General features: G+C 43.3%; 1 long non-coding RNA gene across 1 annotated transcript; it reads left to right on the forward strand.

Annotated features, from left to right (window-relative positions):
* The first annotated feature begins 1,644 nt into the window (after positions 1–1,644).
* On the forward strand, positions 1,645–3,879 carry LOC120019221. Its single transcript, XR_005472305.1, has 2 exons — positions 1,645–3,293; positions 3,399–3,879. It is a non-coding gene; the product is annotated as an uncharacterized LOC120019221 (long non-coding RNA).
* The last annotated feature ends 5,014 nt before the right edge of the window (positions 3,880–8,893 follow it).

Raw genomic sequence — 8,893 nt, forward strand, 5'->3', positions numbered from 1 at the left:
CATGGGGTGGACTCCATGTGGTGGACTCCATGTGGTCGACTCCATGGGGTGGACTCCATGTGGTGGACTCCATGGGGTGGACTCCATGTGGTGGACTCCATGGGGTGGACTCCATGTGGTCGACTCCATGTGGTGGACTCCATGTGGTGGACTCCATGGGGTGGACTCCATGTGGTGGACTCCATGGGGTGGACTCCATGGGGTGGACTCCATGTGGTGGACTCCATGTGGTGGACTCCATGTGGTGGACTCCATGGGGTGGACTCCATGGGGTGGACTCCATGGGGTGGACTCCATGTGGTGGACTCCATGTGGTGGACTCCATGGGGTGGACTCCATGTGGTGGACTCCATGTGGTGGACTCCATGTGGTGGACTCCATGTGGTGGACTCCATGTGGTGGACTCCATGTGGTGGACTCCATGTGGTGGACTCCATGTGGTGGACTCCATGTGGTGGACTCCATGTGGTGGACTCCACGTGGTGGACTCCATGTGGTCGACTCCATGGCTATAAATTGTTTGCTGTATTGTTCCATCGTGGTTTAACATGTTAACAGGCCAACAAACAGAACAGAATGGCGCTTGAATCCTTCTTCTCTCTGTGGGAGAGCTGATGTTATAAAGGTCACCTCTACCTAAAGCCATGGTCCTAAAGCCAAAGGGGTTTTAACTGTTGTGGAATTATTTAGCCAAAAGCTAAGAATTTAGGTATCAAAGGGCCTAAATTTACGGTCATAATCACATGAAGTGAACGTTTTAGATTTAAGAGGTTTACTTAAATATAAGCGGTGTTTGATGCACTTTAGAGTAAGAGAGAAAATGATTTTAAACCCTTTAAAAAAAATCATCCAACAGATATACATTGAGATGTGAAGGAACACATCGAGTACAAACTGTTTTTCTGCCACCGATTCTTCATTCTTCTATGTATTCTGTCTGCTGGTGATAACTGACTGGGAATCAGAGTGACTCCATGTGCTTCTTGTACTCGTTGTGTGTAAAGTGTGAATGAATAGTCCTTCACTCCTCTGGAATCCTTTGGTTGCGTCTCAAATGGTACCCTATTCCCTATATGGTGGTACCCTATTCCCTATATGGTGGTACCCTATTCCCTATATAGTGGTACCCTATTCCCTATATAGTGGTACCCTATTCCCTATATGGTGGTACCCTATTCCCTATATAGTGGTACCCTATTCCCTATATGGTGGTACCCTATTCCCTATATGGTGGTACCCTATTCCCTATATGGTGGCACCCTATTCCCTATATAGTGGTACCCTATTCCCTATATGGTGGCACCCTATTCCCCATATTGTGGCACCCTATTCCCTATATGGTGGATGGTGGCACACTATTCCCTATGTGGTGGCACCCTATTCCCTATATAGTGCCCTATGGTGGCACCCTATTCCCTATATAGTGGCACCCTATTCCCTATATAGTGGTACCCTATTCCCTATATGGTAGCACCCTATTCCCCATATTGTGGCACCCTATTCCCTATATGGTGGATGGTGGCACACTATTCCCTATGTGGTGGCACCCTATTCCCTATATGGTGGATGGTGGCACACTATTCCCTATGTGGTGGCACCCTATTCCCTATATGGTGGCACCCTATTGCCTATATAGTGGCACCCTATTCCCTATATAGTGGCACCCTATTGCCTATATAGTGGTACCCTAATCCCTATATAGTGGTACCCTATTCCCTATATAGCGGTACCCTATTCCCTATTATAGATGGCACCCTGTTCCTTATTTTCCCTTATTCTCTATTCCCCTATAATGCCAATAAGGTCCCATTTGGGACGCACCTTTTGACTGGTTAAATATGGACTGTTTCCTTTAGTTGGTAATTTAGGCGTCAGGGATGCCTCTAAATCTGTTCTTCAAAGGGGTGAGTGTTGTGGATGATATATATATATATATATATATATATATATATATATATATATATATATATATATATATATATATATAAAAGCCATTTCAGCTGGTTGTATGTTATTTTTTAAATTCTTTTCAGATGCTATTGTTGTTAATGAATTCAATGCTATAAGCTTTTTCACACTGCAGTGTTCTTAGCCTGACCCTGGCCTGGCTTATCCTGTGTTCACGGTTCATACAAGCTTTTAGTGATGACCTGTCTAAACCTTGCTGTCTGCCTGTCCGACCTCGGGGGGGGAGGGTGGGGAGAAAAAACTGTTTCACTTTTGAAATGCGATCTCGCCCCTGTACAGAGAATGCTGTGCACAGACGAGACATCGACTTTTCTGATCCAGGCGAAATCATACAACAATATTTTATTGTCATGGATAGCCATAATCCAATGAAATGTCAATATGAAAACAGAGTGGAGAGCTTGATGCCCTTCCAGCTGTAGAGTTTGTGGCTTCAGTCGGCTAGCTAAGTGAGAAGAAGTTAGCCGGCCGGCAGAGAAAACATTTATATTAGCCATAGAAACCAAATGTTTTTGCATAGATGAAAGAATTGTTTTTATTTATTTTTAGGTTTTTTGTCCTCTGATAGAAGGATGAAATAGTATAAATGTATTTATTAAAATGGCACAACACCATCACAGGCATCACAAGCATATGTAAGTTAAGTGAATGTGCAGCTTTTTTGTGATTGGACAGTAAAGATTCTATGCGTTGTTCTTGACCCTGTTTTACACGGGCTATTTTGGCGCCGTATTTCTGGGGCTAGCCCTGAAAAGTCGACACTAACCCTGCTCCGGAACAGGGCCCAGCTAGCCCTGGGCTAAGGTTGGTGCTAGCCCACTTGTAGAATGTTCAAGTGTGAATATTCGCTTAGCCCTGTGCTAAAATCTCCCTTCGCCCAGGCCTGAGGAGGCTCTTAGCCCTGAGATAAAATCTCCCTTCGCCCAGGCCTGAGGAGGCTCTTAGCCCTGAGCTAAAATCTCCCTTCGCCCAGGCCTGAGCAGGCTCTTAGCCCTGAGCTAAAATCTCCCTTCGCTCAGGCCTGAGGAGGCTCTTAGCCCTGAGCTAAAATCTCCCTTCGCCCAGGCCTGAGGAGGCTCTTAGCCCTGAGCTAAAATCTCCCTTCGCCCAGGCCTGAGCAGGCTCTTAGCCCTGAGCTAAAATCTCCCTTCGCTCAGGCCTGAGGAGGCTCTTAGCCCTGAGCTAAAATCTCCCTTCGCCCAGGCCTGAGGAGGCTCTTAGCCCTGAGCTAAAATCTCCCTTCGCCCAGGCCTGAGGAGGCTCTTAGCCCTGAGCTAAAATCTCCCTTCGCCCAGGCCTGAGGAGGCTCTTAGCCCTGAGCTAAGGTGCAGTGTGAATATTCTCTTTACCCTGAACTAAGGTGCAGTGTGAATATTCTCTTAGCCCTGAGCTAAGGTGCCGTGTGAATATTCTCTTAGCCCTGAGCTAAGGTGCAGTGTGAATATTCTCTTTACCCTGAACTAAGGTGCAGTGTGAATATTCTCTTAGCCCTGAGCTAAGGTGCAGTGTGAATATTCTCTTAGCCCTGAACTAAGGTGCAGTGTGAATATTCTCTTAGCCCTGAACTAAGGTGCAGTGTGAATATTCTCTTAGCCCTGAACTAAGGTGCAGTGTGAATATTCTCTTAGCCCTGAACTAAGGTGCAGTGTGAATATTCTCTTAGCCCTGAGCTAAGAGCCCTGAAAGTTGGAACAAATGTGTGTTCTTTCAATCACCAAATCTCCTTTTTTGTCATTAAAGCCTCTCTCTCTTTTTTTTCAACTATCTCAGTCTTTGTTTTTCTTCTTTAGTGCCTCATTCTGTCTGTTTCTATATACTGTTATTCTTCCTCCTCATTGATACAATGTATAAAAAAAAAAGAAGCTATTGCTAAGTTTCTTGTACGTTTCTAGCTATGACATGACATGAAATGGTATAAGACAGTACTAGTAAAGCCAGATGAAAAATAATTTTAAAAAGTTCTCACATTACTACCTGAGGTATTTATAAGGCTTTGTTTAGAATATGTTCAGTACAAAATGTAATCCAACTCCTCATGCCTTAAGGTTTGATGCATATTAAAATATCTATGAATTCATTACTTCACTGGAATCACTAGGCATTTATTTGATTGCAATTTGGTTTGGCCACCAAGACTGGGTAGCTACTGCGGAAAGGAGTGCTTGGGTTGAACCAGGGTTACTTTACGCTTGCTTTTAATTTTTTTAAATTAGACAATTTTGTTGGCCACCAAGACTGGGTAACCACTGCGATTTGGATTGGGTTGAACCTACTAAGGGTGCACGTGAAAGTGGGTTCTCTTGTGAAACACAGGGTTTTATTATCTCTGGTAGACAGTCAACATCCTCGTAGCCAAATCACCGACACCTGTTCTCCATTATGCATGATGTCCTGAAATCAAAACGGGGCTATTTTGATCAGAATTTGAGTGACAATTTGAGAAGAAGAAAAACAAGCCACCATGACTGGGTTAGCTAATCTTTTTGTTCATTGTGCTGATGTTGTATGACAACTCTGCAAAATGCTCTTTAATGACGTCACCTTTATTGACCTGAACGATGTCAGCTCAGCTAAACATGATACCGGTGAAGGTCAGGACCAGATGAAGAAATCCGGGGCTGTTTTATTATAGCCCCCCCCTCCAGCAAACACACTATTCCCGGACACCGTTTTCTGTAAATAAATCCGTGCACCATGACGCAATTTGATGCGTTGTAAATTTACTGTGGAAGAGAAATACCCTTTGTAATAAAGCCATAATAACATGATGAGGCGTTAGGCTAAAGTTGAGCAGAGGCGTTTTTAGGATTTCCACACATGCTCAACATTATAATTGGCCTTTTAAAAAAACGCATTAAATTCTACCTAATTTACATGAGAGAATAATATTCTACCTCTACTCTACTACCATCTACCTCTACTACCATCTACCTCTAATACCATCTACCTCTACTACCATCTACCTCTAATACCATCTACCATCTACCTCTACTACCATCTACCTCTAATACCATCTACCTCTACTACCATCTACCTCTACTACCATCTACCTCTACTACCATCTACCTCTACTACCATCTACCTCTACTACCATCTACCTCTAATACCATCTACCTCTAATACCATCTACCTCTACTACCATCTACCTCTACTACCATCTACCTCTACTACCATCTACCTCTACTACCATCTACCTCTACTACCATCTACCTCTACTACCATCTACCTCTACTACCATCTACCTCTACTACCATCTACCTCTACTACCATCTACCTCTACTACCATCTACCTCTACTACCATCTACCTCTACTACCATCTACCTCTACTACCATCTACCTCTACTACCATCTACCTCTACTACCATCTACCTCTACTACCATCTACCTCTACTACCATCTACCTCTACTACCATCTACCTCTACTACCATCTACCTCTACTACCATCTACCTCTACTACCATCTACCTCTACTACCATCTACCTCTACTACCATCTACCTCTACTACCATCTACCTCTACTACCATCTACCTCTACTACCATCTACCTCTACTACCATCTACCTCTACTACCATCTACCTCTACTACCATCTACCTCTACTACCATCTACCTCTACTACCATCTACCTCTACTACCATCTACCTCTACTACCATCTACCTCTACTACCATCTACCTCTAATACCATCTACCTCTACTACCATCTACCTCTACTACCATCTACCTCTACTACCATCTACCTCTACTACCATCTACCTCTACTACCATCTACCTCTACTACCATCTACCTCTACTACCATCTACCTCTAATACCATCTACCTCTACTACCATCTACCTCTACTACCATCTACCTCTACTACCAACTACCTCTACTACCATCTACCTCTACTACCATCTACCTCTACTCTACTATCATCTACCTCTAATACCATCTACCTCTACTACCATCTACCTCTACTACCATCTACCTCTACTACCATCTACCTCTACTACCATCTACCTCTACTACCATCTACCTCTACTACCATCTACCTCTACTACCATCTACCTCTACTACCATCTACCTCTACTACCATCTACCTCTACTACCATCTACCTCTACTACCATCTACCTCTACTCTACTACCATCTACCTCTAATACCATCTACCTCTACTACCATCTACCTCTACTACCATCTACCTCTACTACCATCTACCTCTACTACCATCTACCTCTACTACCATCTACCTCTACTACCATCTACCTCTACTACCATCTACCTCTACTACCATCTACCTCTACTACCATCTACCTCTACTACCATCTACCTCTACTACCATCTACCTCTACTACCATCTACCTCTACTACCATCTACCTCTACTACCATCTACCATCTACCTCTACTACCATCTACCTCTACTACCATCTACCTCTACTACCATCTACCTCTACTACCATCTACCTCTACTACCATCTACCTCTACTACCATCTACCTCTACTACCATCTACCTCTACTACCATCTACCTCTACTACCATCTACCTCTACTACCATCTACCTCTACTCTACTACCATCTACCTCTAATACCATCTACCTCTACTACCATCTACCTCTACTACCATCTACCTCTACTACCATCTACCTCTACTACCATCTACCTCTACTACCATCTACCTCTACTCTACTACCATCTACCTCTACTACCATCTACCTCTACTACCATCTACCTCTACTACCATCTACCTCTACTACCATCTACCTCTAATACCATCTACCATCTACCTCTACTACCATCTACCTCTACTACCATCTACCTCTACTACCATCTACCTCTACTCTACTACCATCTACCTCTAATACCATCTACCTCTACTACCATCTACCTCTACTACCATCTACCTCTACTACCATCTACCTCTACTACCATCTACCTCTAATACCATCTACCTCTACTACCATCTACCTCTACTACCATCTACCTCTAATACCATCTACCTCTACTACCATCTACCTCTACTATCATCTACCTCTACTACCATCTACCTCTAATACCATCTACCTCTACTACCATCTACCTCTACTACCATCTACCTCTAATACCATCTACCTCTACTACCATCTACCTCTACTACCATCTACCTCTAATACCATCTACCATCTACCTCTACTACCATCTACCTCTACTACCATCTACCTCTACTACCATCTACCTCTACTCTACTACCATCTACCTCTAATACCATCTACCTCTACTACCATCTACCTCTACTACCATCTACCTCTACTACCATCTACCTCTACTACCATCTACCTCTAATACCATCTACCTCTACTACCATCTACCTCTACTCTACTACCATCTACCTCTAATACCATCTACCTCTAATACCATCTACCTCTACTACCATCTACCTCTACTACCATCTACCTCTACTACCATCTACCTCTACTACCATCTACCTCTACTACCATCTACCTCTAATACCATCTACCTCTACTACCATCTACCTCTAATACCATCTACCTCTACTACCATCTACCTCTACTACCATCTACCTCTACTACCATCTACCTCTACTACCATCTACCTCTAATACCATCTACCTCTACTACCATCTACCTCTACTACCATCTACCTCTAATACCATCTACCTCTACTACCATCTACCTCTACTACCATCTACCTCTACTACCATCTACCTCTACTATCATCTACCTCTACTACCATCTACCTCTACTACCATCTACCTCTACTCTACTATCATCTACCTCTAATACCATCTACCTCTAATACCATCTACCTCTACTACCATCTACCTCTACTACCATCTACCTCTACTACCATCTACCTCTACTACCATCTACCTCTAATACCATCTACCTCTAATACCATCTACCTCTAATACCATCTACCTCTACTATCATCTACCTCTACTCTACTATCATCTACCTCTAATACCATCTACCTCTACTACCATCTACCTCTACTACCATCTACCTCTACTACCATCTACCTCTACTACCATCTACCTCTACTCTACTATCATCTACCTCTAATACCATCTACCTCTACTACCATCTACCTCTACTACCATCTACCTCTACTATCATCTACCTCTACTACCATCTACCTCTACTACCATCTACCTCTACTACCATCTACCTCTACTACCATCTACCTCTACTACCATCTACCTCTACTACCATCTACCTCTACTACCATCTACCTCTAATACCATCTACCTCTACTCTACTATCATCTACCTCTACTACCATCTACCTCTAATACCATCTACCTCTAATACCATCTACCTCTAATACCATCTACCTCTACTCTACTACCATCTACCTCTACTACCATCTACCTCTACTACCATCTACCTCTACTACCATCTACCTCTAATACCATCTACCTCTACTACCATCTACCTCTAATACCATCTACCTCTACTACCATCTACCTCTACTACCATCTACCTCTACTACCATCTACCTCTAATACCATCTACCTCTACTACCATCTACCTCTAATACCATCTACCTCTACTACCATCTACCTCTACTACCATCTACCTCTACTACCATCTACCTCTACTACCATCTACCTCTACTACCATCTACCTCTACTACCATCTACCTCTAATACCATCTACCTCTACTACCATCTACCTCTAATACCATCTACCTCTACTACCATCTACCTCTACTACCATCTACCTCTACTACCAACTACCTCTACTACCATCTACCTCTACTACCAACTACCTCTACTACCATCTACCTCTACTACCATCTACCTCTACTACCATCTACCTCTACTCTACTACCATCTACCTCTACTACCATCTACCTCTACTACCATCTACCTCTACTACCATCTACCTCTACTACCATCTACCTCTACTACCATCTACCTCTACTACCATCTACCTCTACTACCATC

This window comes from Salvelinus namaycush, chromosome 24, assembly GCF_016432855.1.
Source record: "Salvelinus namaycush isolate Seneca chromosome 24, SaNama_1.0, whole genome shotgun sequence".
Classification (NCBI taxonomy): domain Eukaryota; kingdom Metazoa; phylum Chordata; class Actinopteri; order Salmoniformes; family Salmonidae; genus Salvelinus; species Salvelinus namaycush.